This window comes from Cimex lectularius, unplaced genomic scaffold, assembly GCF_000648675.2.
Source record: "Cimex lectularius strain Harlan isolate CLEC.00 unplaced genomic scaffold, Clec_2.1 scaffold42, whole genome shotgun sequence".
NCBI lineage: Eukaryota > Metazoa > Arthropoda > Insecta > Hemiptera > Cimicidae > Cimex > Cimex lectularius.
The window spans coordinates 1,926,556-1,940,191 of NW_019392754.1; the positions used below are offsets into that span (position 1 = coordinate 1,926,556).

The 13,636-nt window shown below is 35.1% G+C and overlaps 1 non-coding gene across 1 annotated transcript; it reads right to left on the reverse strand.

Moving 5' to 3' along the window:
• Positions 1–6,883: 6,883 nt before the first annotated feature.
• On the reverse strand, positions 6,884–6,956 carry Trnae-uuc. Its single transcript has one exon. It is a non-coding gene; the product is annotated as a tRNA-Glu (tRNA).
• Between the last annotated feature and the right edge of the window lie 6,680 nt (positions 6,957–13,636).

The window sequence follows — 13,636 nt, forward strand, 5'->3', positions numbered from 1 at the left end:
GATTTGATATTAAGGTCCTTATACAGCAAAAACCTAGAGGAATTTTGAGCCTGAAGGAGATATTTCTTTGTGTGAGCGGTGTGGATCTGGTTGGTAAATTTTGAGTGTAAAAGTGGCCACTGTTTAAAATTGTCCAGGGAAAAATTGTCATTCAGCTGAAATTGTTGAGCCAAGGTATTCCAGGAAGAGAACCATGATATTTTGGACCTTATGATTTCCAGCGCAGTATTAACGGGAAGGCGGTAGTTAGGAAGGTTTAGGACACTGCAGACATAGGAAGTATGTAAATTTAATGTAACCTGAAACAAAAGTTCAGCTGTCTCGAGGTAGATCGTGTACATATTACGAAGAAATGTGTTATTTGTATATTAAAAATTTATAGTCCGACTCCGGCAGACGGTTGATAACCATTGCCGTTATGTGCTTTTTAGTTATGTACAATTTTTTCTATCTTTTGTTTATGTAATTAAGTACTTTTTTCATTCATTCATTCATTCATTCACTTTAGTTCAGTGCAATAGACTCGATTCTTCTCCTAAGAAGTACTAGGTCATTGACTGCTGTCGTTGCTGCATCCATTCCCTTGGTTTTCTTTCCATACCTGGTACTGTCTCCATTGATTCGCATTCCATGATGACAATGGAGGCTGTTTTTTGACAAATGAGCTCATGATTGTACAGATTGGTTAGATATTTTCTTAGATGCTAGTGACCGGTAAATAGTCCTACCACTCCACTGAGTCATGACTTCTCTAAGCAGTGACTTTGCGAGTCTTGGTGAGGGTTGTTTTAGCGCAAGTTTATACTGACTAATGCGCCTAGACTTTATCCACTGTTTCTTTTGTCTTTTTTCGATCCATTCCGTGATGGATTATTCTGTTTGTTTTTGTTAGGTTAGAATAGGTTCAGAGCCTATATGGTCTTGTAGATCCTCCTCTGGCTAGTGTGTGTCCACCTTTACGTTAACCAAAATAGCTTCGGGTCCTGATACCAAACATATCGTCAGTTATTGTTTTTTCCAAGTTTTGGAAATTGCGGATGCATTCGCTGAGTAGTTTCGATGTGAAATTTTCACATTCCAAATAGCTAAGTCTATAATTTTATGATATTTATCTGTAATTTGTATTCCCAGTAAATCAAACGTGTAAAGAAGACCCCTGAATTTTGTATTTTAGAATATTTGATTTGAATTTATAAAGTGGGACCAGGATAGCCGAATAGTTAGTGCGTCAGATTCTTGTAGACTGTAGATGGGGTCGTGAGTTCGATTCCCACCATCACCCCTATAACTTTTGATCCATCCCTCTATCCCATGTAAGGAAGCATCCCCTGAGAATCATATAACTTTTCACCTTTACTCAACGCTAGACCAAACCTACTTCAAGGCCAGTTCCGGTTGACGTTAGCAATAAAACCTAGATACTCAAAACTTGATTTCCAGTCACCTTTCTAGAATCTGTCATCCGAAAAATGAAAAACAGAGCTTGTAAGGTGTACGCTATCAATATAAAAAAGGTATATTAAAGTCGTATTAAGGGGTAGGCCATTATTTTACGCCCGACTCGATTGCCTTTCAGCCGAAATCTCCTTTCTCTCTTCAGGATATCAACAGATCTCACGAAAATCTGATAAAAGTGTAAGCTATGATTCGCGTGGCATGGCACAATTTGAATGCAGCGATGCGCGTATGATACTCCGTTTGTTTCCCTTATCATGCCTTGAGACCTTCTCCTTAATAACCACGAGTTACTACCGAGGCTGATGAATAAAAAGTTTAACTGGGAAGATAATTTCTAACAAAAGCCATGATTTATGAAGCCAATGTAATTTCTATTAGTTTTCTTTTTTTCTTAGAAATTGTAACTACTTTTCACTGAATTAGAATTGTTGACTACCTTGAATTCAGCACAAAACCTTGAAACTCATGCAAAATAGAAAAAAATTTGGAATAGTTCATGTTGCTAACGTAGTCTGACCTTAATAAATTTGTAGTTCGTTTTTGAACGTTCCAAAAATACAAAAGAAATAGATATTGAACAGAAAATATGAATTTTTCTTCTAACATCAAAATTCGGTTTAACTTTTCTACAAACGGATCTTGTCACATTCTGGAAGATGAAAAAAATGTCTACCCAAAAAAATGTTTTCCTATTTACTTCCTAATCTGATCCGGCAGGGAAATGTTTCCTGAAATCCTGAGTCATCTATTTATTAAAACTAGAAACAGATTAGGCCCAAAAATCCTGAAAACTATCATCAGTTTGGTCCATTCTATCATTTCCGATGTTCTTCAAGGAAACATCTGAGGTTCACTACTTTTCAACATATACTTGGGAGGAAAAGAAAAAAATTAATACAAGATTGTTATAAAAACACATTTGCTTTGTTCGCTTTTTTTGCCTTGTATATGCTAAAAAACAATGTACAACAGACTCCTCCTTGAGGAACAACAAACGTATCGAAGCGATTTAGATCCGTTACATTTCAAAATATACACCGTAGAAAAAGAAAAAAAATGGAATGTAAAAATCTTGGTTTATGGTTAGATGTGGTGTAGGTGATTTGCTCACTTATCACTGAAATCCCCAGTAAATTGGTTCCAGTTTAACGCTGGTTTGATTAAATAAATGACCATAGATTTTGGAAAACATCTTTTTTCAAAAATCTACTCTCGAAGAATAAATTACTAGTTTGGTGTTTTCTGAAAAAGTCTTACGCCAAAAATCTATGAAAGATCAAGATAATTCTACCATTGTATTATTGTTTTTTCATTTTTCCGCAGTGAATTTGTTGAAAAATAACGATCCTCCATCTATCCGGCCTAGTGTTCCTCAAGGGAGCGTCTGCGGCCCCTCACTTTAGTTTACCTTCGCGAAAACCTATGAAACAGGAAAGCAATATTTTTTTATAATATTTTTCCCTACTACCTATTTTGAAGAGTTGCCCCCGTGTTCCTCAGCTTATTGTACTTTTTCGTGTCTCCATTTTTGGGAGCTCGCAACACGTGTGAATTGTGCCCCAAGTGTACTTCCGTCAAAGACCATTTTCAAAAATAGTCGGGATCAAAATTAAGCGACGCTGAAATCCGATTTCGGCCCAGACCTTTCATTGATGAGGGCCGTGTCAACTTGGATCGTCAGAAAAAACGTCCAGAGGCAACGTAGGAATCGAACCCACGACCGCGGGATCTACTAACAGGCAGACTGCCTTTCCCACGCAGCTTCCAAGGTACCCTAGGTGAACTGCTTATATTCCACCAAACACAACTTACAAATTTTAAATTAAAATCTATTTTTATATCACTGAAATCTCCAACATTTTGGTGCCAGTCGATGCATAGTTTTATTAGATAGATGACCACAGATTTTTGGAAAGATCTTTTTGCTAAAACCGCTCAAGAAATCAACTATGTAGATGTACATGTAAATGTAATATTTCAGGGTAAGGTATACTGCGCCCTTTGAGGACTATTGTGTCCCCCGTTCTCTGCCTAAAGCACATCGAAGAGTCCTATTTCATCAAGAAATTTGATTAATAGGCCCGTTTTTAATAGTTGAAGCTCTTCTACGGTTACACTGTGCATCCCAAAACATTTCCTCCTGCGAGCTAATGAAGTCCGCAGTTTGTTAGTAAATGTGTTGGTGTCTCTTCTGCCTCCTTGCAGAATCTACATGTGCCATCTTGGATTGTTCCAATTTTCTTTAGGTGTCCATTTAATCTACAGTGTACTGTTAGGAATCCTGTTAGGATTCGCAGTCTGTTCCTGCTTCTTTTGACACATTCTGTGATTTCTTTCTTGCCAAAATTGGTTAAAAGATTCTTGGATTGTCCATGTCCAATAAGCGAATTCCATTGTTCCTTCATTTTCTTTTTGTACTTCTGTCTGAGATATTCGTTAATAGTGTGGATTCCTATGCCACAGAAAGGTTCGGGTCCTATCAGCGGTGTGGCAGCCCCTTTTCTTGCAAGGGTGTCCGCTTTCTCATTGCCTTCTACTCCCATGTGTCCTGGGACCCAGCAGAGGCTGACTTTATTCTGCATACCTAGTGTGTTTAATTTGTTTTTGCAGTTCAGCACCATCCTTGAACTAATGATACTTGAGCTTAGTGCTTTGATGGCTGCTTGACTATCTGACATGATAGCTATATTCTTGTTTTTGTATCCTTTACTTAGTTTGAATTGGATACATCTTTTAATTGCGTGAATCTCAGCTTGGAAGATACCGGTGTGCTTTCCCATGGGTTCTGAGTATTTGGTTCCGGGTCCAAATACTCCTGCCCACGTACCTTCTTGTGTTCTAGATCCATCTGTGTACCAAAGGATGGTGTCATTTTTAAAGGAGTTATTTCCCTTTCCTTCCCATTCTTTTTTGGTGCCCAGATGTATTCGGAATTTTGGGTTAAATTTAAACATCCTGTTCATGTCATCTCTTGGAGCCATGAGTGATGGATAGTTTTTCCACAGTTTGTTTCTGACTCTCCATTTCAGTTTTATTCCTGTTGGAGGTTTCTCTCTGATAAAGTTGATTATGGTTTTCTGTGCTGTCCTTTCTACCATGTGATGTAGAGGGATTAGTCCTAATATCTTTTCCATGCTAATTGTAGGACATGTTCTCATTGCTCCCGTTATGCAAATGAATGCAAATCTCTGTATTTTTGTGAGTTCTTTCCTTTTGGTTATTTATTCCGCTTTATCAGCCCAGGCTATAGATCCGTATGTAAGTAAAGGTCTTACTATTATGGTGTACATCCATAACAGGGTTTCCGGCCTACATCCCCAGTTTCTCCCTGCTATTCTTCTACATACCATCAAAACCCGTGTCGCCTTTGTGATAATGGAGCTGATGTGTTTCTTAAATGTTAGTGTTTTATCTAGTGTGATGCCCAGATATTTGACTTCATTTTTGATTTCTATCACAGTGTTGTTCAGTTTGATTTCTTTCATGTGATCTAGCTTCCTTTTCCGTGTAAAAGTGACTATAGTTGTTTTGTTTGGATTAATCCCTAATCCTGCGCTTTTACACCATTACTGTGATTTTCAGTCCCTCTTGGATTATATCGCAGAGGGTTTCCTCGAATTTTCCCCTGGCTGTCAGAACTATGTCATCTGCATATCCCTGACATTTTATTCCTAAGCGGTCCAGGGTTTCGAGCAGTTCATCAACTGTTAGGCTCCATAGAAGAGGTGATAATATCCCTCCTTAAGGACATCCTTTGTTGTTCTAACTTCTATAGTGTTTATTCCTACATTTATTTCAGCTATTCTAGTTCTTAGCAGAAGTCAACTATACAAATTTTTATTGATTTTGGGTTGTGTTTTTTTATCTTTATTTAATGGGATCAGTTCCTAAAGAAAAAGGGATTCTTGAAGTTAAAGGAAAATCTATTATGGTTTTAGATGGACCTATTAACTAAAGTGATTTTGGTAATTATTATGCAAATTCTGCTGTAGTGATTTGGAGGTCGTTCCTATCCTCATAACACTAGTTTTTTAACTCATCCAAACTTTGCATAATAATTTTTAAAAAATTACTTTCCTGCTTACTTCCCGTTTCTTTTGGTAACTAAGCCTTGATTTATCGTGTCCCCAAAAGCCAAATTTGGTTGGTGCCACGTCCATGTTGCTTTCTGAAAATTATTATCCAACGCCTACGAATATTACCCTATTTTTTATACCTGTTTGGGTCAAAATGTTTATAAAGCAAGTATTGAATAGCGCTAGAAGTAAAGAAAGTAATTCCAGAGGAACAAACTAATTCAAGTGATTCTGTTAAATGATAATATTATTTTCCGGTTATTTGATTTGTTTTACTTCTACTAATTAGGTAAAGGTAAAAAGCATATCCACACGCTGCACCAGCCATCAAACGCAAATTAGTCGAAGGGAACTAATTGTTTCCTGATATGTTTTCAATGCCTTCTCCGACTCAGCGTAGGAGGACGAGCCCAAATTGCTTGTATAATTACTCAAACCGTTTCCGAGAGATTAACCCGAACGCACCATCTGTAATTAGTTCTTGGGGAGCCGGGCCGTCCCGGACTACTTTTATCTAGCGGGGTCGCCTTGTAATCTGCACTGACGTGGAAAGTTGCCACCATCATGCAACTTCATCGGATATAAATCTTTTCCCGCTATCCATAAATACGAACGGAAATTTTAATTTAACAACCCCTGACTGTATAAAATCTCATTTTCCGTAACCGGATTTGCAAGATTTATGTTTATTTTATAAGAGTTTAATAAACTGAGATATAATTTTACTCGGAATAAACATACGTTTACATGAAAGTATTATTTACGATAATTTTAGCATAGTTAGCCTATTAAAAAACTATTACAGAAAAATGTATATAGTTTTTTTTTAAGAAATAGGTTCTGTTTTGTTTACCCCCATCTTACAAATAATGCTAGCACATAGATCAATAAGTTTGAAGCATTCAGCTAAAAATCAAACACCGCAATCTTCTAGGAATCTGCGAGTTAGCAAAGGAAGCCTTCCGACTTACTTAACATGATCTCGTAAGTAAGTTGTTTCGGGTCACTCAGAACTTATGCCCTCGCAGTTTTGATCCATCACAGCAGGCCTAATCTACCAAAAAAATAACTTTTCCGAAGATCACTATGGTAAAGATCTTTGGAAGGCGGTCTACATGCATGTTAAATTTTCGAATAATTTAGCCAAGATCCATGTCAGTTCGGTCTGGGATTAAACTGTCAAAGCCCTCTTGGGAACTTTAACAAATATCTGGCAAAAGCCAGATTTTCCACAGCTTAGCTTTTCTTGAAATCCCCAGACTTGAGAAGAACTGGAAATTATCTAATTATTTAAGATTATATTTTACAATTCAATTAATTAAGGTTTTAAGTTGAGATAAAAACGTCAGTGTCACGAGCGGGATTCGAACCCACGACCTTCGGCTTGAAACGCCGCTACTCTACCACTTAAGCTATCGTGACCTCGATTCAATTTATCTCAACTAAAAACCTTAATTAATTGAAAGATATTAATTGGTCAAGCGGACCACGAAAACTAGTGAATTATACTTCATTTTAAATCATTAAATTCACTATTTTTCGTGGTCCGCTTGACGAATTAATACAATTCAATTAATTAAGGTTTTAAGTTGAGATAAAAAAACTCAGTGTCACGAGCGGGATCCCGATGGGAAGTTAGTGCCCGAGTGGATCGAAGCCACGATAGCTCAAGTGGTAGAGTAGCGGCGTATCACGCCGAAGATAGTGGGTTCGAATCCCGCTCGTGACACTGACTTTTTATCTCAACTTAAAACCTTAATTAATTGAATTGTATTAATTGGTCAAGCGGGCCACGAAAAATATTGAATTTATTTTTTACATCCACAACATAAAAATAAAAACTTGCACATATATCAAGTTTGAAACAATTCTTTAAAAACTAAATTGTGCAATCTTTTAAGAGTCTGCCAGTGATTGATCAATAAATTGGTAGTTTCTGGTCACTCAAATCTGTTATCTTGCCTGGATTTGGTTTATCTTTGCACCGACTCTATGGACAACCAGCTGTTCAACACAACTCCTACGAAGCGGCATCTAGCAAAAATATATTTTCTGAGGACTTTTGATGGCGATCAAGATTGGTGATCAAGATCTTGGGAAGGCGGTCTTCAGTCACGTTAAAAATTCCAATAATAAGCTAAGATGCCTAGCTTGGGTTTTGATTAAATTATGAAAACAGAAATATCTTGGAAGGTCGTAAAATATCTGGGAAAAGCCACCATTTTCCAAATTTGGTATTTCTTGAATTCACCAGAATTGAGCAACACTGGAAATTATTGACAAAAAACCGACCACTTGCGTTTTGCCTGAAAAATAGCCACTTTAGGCAAGAATAGGCAGATGAAAACCACAGATATATACACCAGTATTTCGATGTATACAGAAGAGAGAACAAACGGAGCCAAAGCAAAGTACAACTAAGCATTTTTTGAACCTCTAAACAACGAATATTCTTTGAAAATCGCAGGTTTCCCTTTACTAATCCACCTAATTTCTTCCAAACGTTGAATTTTTGTCTTTATCTCATACTTTGTTGTGTACATAAAAGAAACTTAGGGTGAAAAAGTTTTTACAACGAACCGCTCGATTTTTAAAAAGTATTGTTTAGAATACAGCTGTATATCTTGCAAAATTTATAATTTCCAGGTTTTAGCAGATTGATCAATTTTTAACACAGTACAACAGTAAAACCATTATTACAGCCTTATTCTTTGACTCATGTACTGTAACAAAAAAGAATTGGATTGCAAAAATTTCAGTTTTTAGGAAGTCAATTTTTTGCCGCCTTTGCCCTATTGTACGCCGCTCCAAGGGCGATTTCCTGGCTTTACGGCTCAATTTAAAGTTTTCGTAAAAAGTGCAAGAATTAACACTTTCTTGAATTCTTCAATTTCCTGACGAATGATTGAAGCTAGGAAAACAGTTAAAAATCCTTGTTCAGCTCATTTTTTTAAAATGAGACCTAGCACAGGTTTGTAAATTAAAGTTAAATTTTTTCGTCCAAAAATCAGGTGGTCGGTTTTTTATGCTACATTTTTACATCCCTAATATAAAATAGAAAAAACTAGCACATAGATCTTTCCAGTTTGAAGAATTCTCCAAAAATTCAACCGCAATCATGTAGGAATTTGCCGGTTGATGAACCTATAAATAAGTTGTTCCTCCTTCATCTTCAGGTGTTGTCCATAATTTACCTATAATAGGGTTCTGTTTATATTTTTAATTTTTTTAAATATAATATTTTTCTACTTTACTTTTCAGGTTTTTTCGAAATTACTTTTTGTACGTGTTCCAGCTTCTCGCTATCATAAGTGGTGGTTTTGTTTAATTTTCGTGCAATCTGGTATTTTTTATACTTGACATTTCACTGTAAGTGGGGATGGTAAAGTCTTACAACTACGGACCAATAATTTGAACTTTTCGATCGTTTTGTCATACAGGCTGTTACCATCTGACCGGTCTGGCCGGCTTTTCACCATATTCAGCCAATTTTGGGTAATTTCGCTTTATTCGACGGTTTTTATTGTAAAATTACTTTTTAAGATGTTCTTGGTGATTATCCTGTGGTTGGATCTTTTCGATTGTTCTATCTATCCTTCTTGTTTTGACATCTTCTTGCCATCATCATAAGTGGTTTTGTGAAATGTTCAAACTGGGAATTTTTATATTGTGAAATTTCTTTTTGCAATGTACTGGGTGAAGTTTTTCTCTAGGTATCATTCATGTTTTCGTCTCTATACGACTTATACTTCTTGCCATCAGCAGTAGTGCTTTTGTTTACTGTGAAATTTTTTTATTAGACCTGGTACTAGATGAAAAAAATTTCTCTTCTTCTGTAGTGGGGCTGTTGTGATTTTGAATAAGTGTCCTTATTATATTCTGATTTTTTTATCTGATGGTTTTGGAATTTGGACGTTTCCAGCCATTTTGTTCTTACCATCCTTTCTAGTTTGACTTCCAGACGCGTTTCCCTTTCCTTTCATCTTCAGTGGTAGAGCTGTTGTCATTTTTTCAGTTATGTGTGATATATTTGCATCAGCTTTTGTTGTTAGGTAAGTACCATTTACCTCTAGTACCTTAGACTTGCCTTCTTCTTTTTTCTCAGCTTTCGAAGAAATGATAGAGCTTGCGTCACCCTAGTGTGCCTATGGTCCATGTTCTGACAAATTGATTGATGAAATTACAAAAATATTTGGCAGAAAATACTTTAGTTTTTAAGCGAAAATGTTCTTCTTCAGACAGCATCTCATTAAGCAAATAGGGACATCTATGGTTTGTTTAGTCGTCTCGGGGGCTAGGTAATGAGATCCGGGAGTACAGAACGTTATCTGCGAATGCGTGTGTAATATTCTGGAGTGCTCTAAGTTATTGCAGCCATTCTACATCGGATAAGATCCTGACCAGACAGACCTCTCATAACCCCTGTCAGTTGGTGCAAGCATTATTTCTAATAGTAAAACCAACAGCCCATTTGTAATTCAGAATCCCTTCTGTTTACCCGCCAAGGCAATAACTCCACACGTGAACTAGCCGTATGATTTACGTCCGCTTTCCTTAAAGGGCTCTAACGGTAATTGACTTAGCATCCGTTTTACGAGAATTTCACACAAGAAATTCTGGAAACAATATTATGCGCTGTTAAAAACAAAAATAACACGTTTATTTTCAAAACTACCGAACTATATAATGTAAAATGGACTTACGTGCAAAAAGATTCTGTTTTTATGTAAATCATATAAATATGTTATTACTAATCATTATAATTAAAAGAACAATTTGAGGATTTGATTCCTAGCTAATGAATAAGAGCTATGTAATGTGATTCATAATGATCAATCGACTCTATAATGATTTCATTATTTTTTATCTTATCTATGGATATTATGAGATTATTGTGGAAATCAACAGTTTTTTGGTGATTTTTTGGACGTGTTTTGGTTTCTCGCTATCTTCTTATCTTCAGTGGCGGTTTTGTTTAATTTTCCTTCTATGTGATAATTTTTTTTTATAATTAAGATTTTTTTATCGACCATGTTAAATTTTCCTTCTTGCTATCATCAATTGTGGCTTGGTGTAATTTTCATTTTATCGGGGTCCTTTTTATATTGTTACTCTTTCTATTTAAATCCGCGTGGTTATCTTTTTTTGCCCGTTTAGGCTTCTCATCACGTTCAGTGATTTATTTGTATTAAATCCGTTACATTTTCGTACAGAAATGTTTCGTATGATCTGCTGGATGATTATTTTATTGTTTGTGATAGTATACACATCCTTTGATATTTTGATATTTCACATTTAAATCTACTTAATGTTCTTTCTCCTATCCTTTATGTTTTCTTAACGCAAACGCGTTTGGCGTCTTGCCATCATCAGTAGGCATTTCGTTTCATTTTTCTTTAATCTCGTATCTTAGATCGTGAGAATTAATTTTGAAATGCACTGGATTAGATTTTTTTTAAACGTTTAGGCTTCTCACCATCTTCAGTGACGTATTTATATTAAATTCGTTACTGTTTCGTTGAGAAATTTTTCGGATGATCTGCTGAATGATTATTTTGTTGTTTTGTGATAGTATGCACATCCTTTGATATTTTGAGATTTCATTTTTAAATCAACTTAGTGTTCTTTCTCCTATCCTTCAAGTTTTTTAAGGCATACGCGTTTCTTGTCACTCCATCATAGAAGGCGTTTCGTTTGATTTTTGTTTAATCTGGTATTTCTTACATCCTGAAAATTCATTTTGATATTCACTGGGTTAGTTTTTTTGTGACACGTTTAGGTTTCTCACCATCTTCAGTGATGTATTGACATTAAATCCGTAACTTTTTCGTTGAGAAATTTTTCATATGATCTGTTGAATCATATTTTTTATATCATTTCGTTTATATCATATCATCATACCATTTTATTGTTTATGATATTATACACATCTTTTGATGTATTGAGATTTCACTTTTAAATCTACTTAGTGTTTTTTCTCCTATCCTTCAAGTTTTTTAAGGCATACACGTTTGGCATTTCGCCATCATCAGTATGTATTACGCTTGATTTTTGTTTAATCTGGTATTCTTATATCGTGTGACTTTATTTTGAAATTCACTAGGTTAGATTTTTTTCTGTCACGTTTAGGCTTCTCACAATCATCAGTGATGTATTTATATTAAATGCGTAACTTTTTCGTTGAGAAATGTTTCGTATGATGTGCTGAATGATTATTTTATTGTTTGTGATAGTATACACATCCTTTGATATTTTGAGATTTCACCTTTAAATCTACTTAGTTTTCTTTCTCCTATCCTTCAGGTTTTCTTAAGCTAGACGCGTTTGGCGTCACGCCATCATCAGTAGGCGTTTCGTTTGATTTTTGTTTAATCTGGTATTTTTTATATTGTGAAAATTCATTTTGATATTCACTGTTTTTTTTTTTTTTTTTTGTTTTTTTTGTGACCGTTTAAGTTTCTCACCATCTTCAGTGATGTATATATATTAAATCCGTAACTTTTTCGTTGAGAAATTTTTCATATGAACTGTTGAATGATCATTTTATTGTTTGTGATGGTATACACATCCTTTGATATTTTGAGATTTTATTTTTGAATCTAATTAGTATTCTTTCTCCTATTTTTCATGTTTTCTTAAGCCCTACACGTTTGGCGTCACGCCCTCATCAGTAAGCGTTTCGTTTGATTTTTGTTTAATCTGGTATCTTATATCGTGAGAATTAATTTTGAAATTCACTGGATTAGATTTTTTGACACGTTTAGGCTTCTCACCATCTTCAGTGACGTATTTATATTAAATCCGTTTCTTTTTCGTTGAGAAATTTTTCGTATGATGTGCTGAATGATTATTTTGTTGTTTTGTGATAGTATGCACATCCTTTGATATTTTGAGATTTCATTTTTAAATCAACTTAGTGTTCTTTCTCCTATCCTTCAATTTTTTTAAGGCATACGCGTTTCTTGTCACTCCATCATAGTAGGCGTTTCGTTTGATTTTTGTTTAATCTGGTACTTCTTATATTCTGCAAATTCATTTTGATATTCACTGGGTTAGTTTTTTTTGTGACACGTTTAGGTTTCTCACCATCTTCAGTAATGTATTGACATTAAATCCGTAACTTTTTCGTTGAGAAATTTTTCATATGATCTGTTGAATCATATTTTTTATATCATTTCGTTTATATCATACCATCATATCATTTTATTGTTTGTGATATTATACACATCCTTTGATATATTGAGATTTCACTTTTCAATCTACTTAGTGTTTTTTCTCCTATCCTTCAGGTTTTCTTAAGGCATACACGTTTGGCATCTCGCCATCATCAGTAATCGTTTCTTTTGATTTTTGTTTAATATGGTATTTTTCATACCGTGAGAATTCATTTTGAAATTCACTAGGTTAGATTTTTCTGCCACGTTTATGCTTCTCACCATCTTCAGTGATGTACTTTTATTACACTGCTTCCTTTCTTTCCTGAGAGATGTTTTGTAAGATCTGCTGCACGATGATATTGTTTTAGATCAACATATATATTGTCAGATTTCTTTTGGCTTTTCGACATCTTCAGTAGTGCAATCTGGTTATTTGGGTCCTTTCTCTATTGTAACAATTCTTTTGGAATTCAACTTCAGTGGTAGTTTTGTTCAATTTTTGTTAAATCTGGAAAGTTTTGTATGGTAAGATCTACAGTGGGTTTTTTCGTTTAATCTCATCCTTTTTATACCGTATATTTTTTTTTAAATCTATTCTGTAGTTAATTTTAACTGCCATAGAAGTTAAGCTCTTACCGTCTTCAGTGGTAGTTTTGTGAGATTTATTGATGAATCGGGTCTTTACTATGTGGTAACTTGTATAAGCCCAAAACATGAGCAATCAAATTCATTAGAGAAGTACATTTCGGTTTTGCAACGAAATACATGCCATCAATGCTGTTCCCCTGGAAAATATTAAAAGAGGTTACACTGGCAAAAAAATCCTTATAAGATCTCATAGACACGCAGCCATTAAAGTATAAGCATGTAACAGAATCACATTAAAATTAGTCAGTGAATGCATCCAAAATCTCCAAAACCTGCCGGAACCCAACAACCTGGTCA